Below are 564 nucleotides of genomic sequence, written 5' to 3'. Positions count from 1 at the left end.
CTACAGGGTGATTCTGGACTGTTAGCATGAGGGGTTCCCAGGTCTGGTTGAGGATGCTTGGGCCCAAGGAACGAGGGTCAGGGGCCTGATGGGGTTTCCCCTCTGGAGACAGGATGCTCAGCGCCTTAAATGAGGCCGGAAGCAAAGCTTTCTGAAGGCTATGACAGGGTCTGCAGGGGCTGGATGCAGAGGGAGAAGATGAGGGCGGCAGATCCGGACTAGGGCCGAGAAAGGGCCCAGGGCTCATCCTAGGCACTTCGCTCCAGGACTTAGCTGTCGTGCATGGGGCGGGGAGGCTGGGCTGTGGGAACAAGGCCCTCGCTCTGCCGGGCCTCAGTTTCCCCAGTGAGGGAAGGACTCAGTGCGTGGGAGAGCGGAGGACCTTTCCTTGGCTCTCACTGTCGCTGGAGAATGTGCGGAGGCTGCTCCGAGCATCACAGCCGGCGGCGGCCCGGGCTCTCCGCTCCCTCCATCCAGCCTCCCTCTGCGCCTGCCCGGGCCGTCCCCGGCCGGCCCCGCCCCCACCGCGGGACCCCTGCCCACCCCTTCCCTCGCCCTCCCAGT

This window comes from Trichechus manatus, unplaced genomic scaffold (genome assembly GCF_000243295.1).
Source record: "Trichechus manatus latirostris isolate Lorelei unplaced genomic scaffold, TriManLat1.0 scaffold00064, whole genome shotgun sequence".
In the NCBI taxonomy this organism is placed as follows: Eukaryota; Metazoa; Chordata; class Mammalia; order Sirenia; family Trichechidae; genus Trichechus; species Trichechus manatus.
This window is presented reverse-complemented; position numbering follows the sequence as displayed.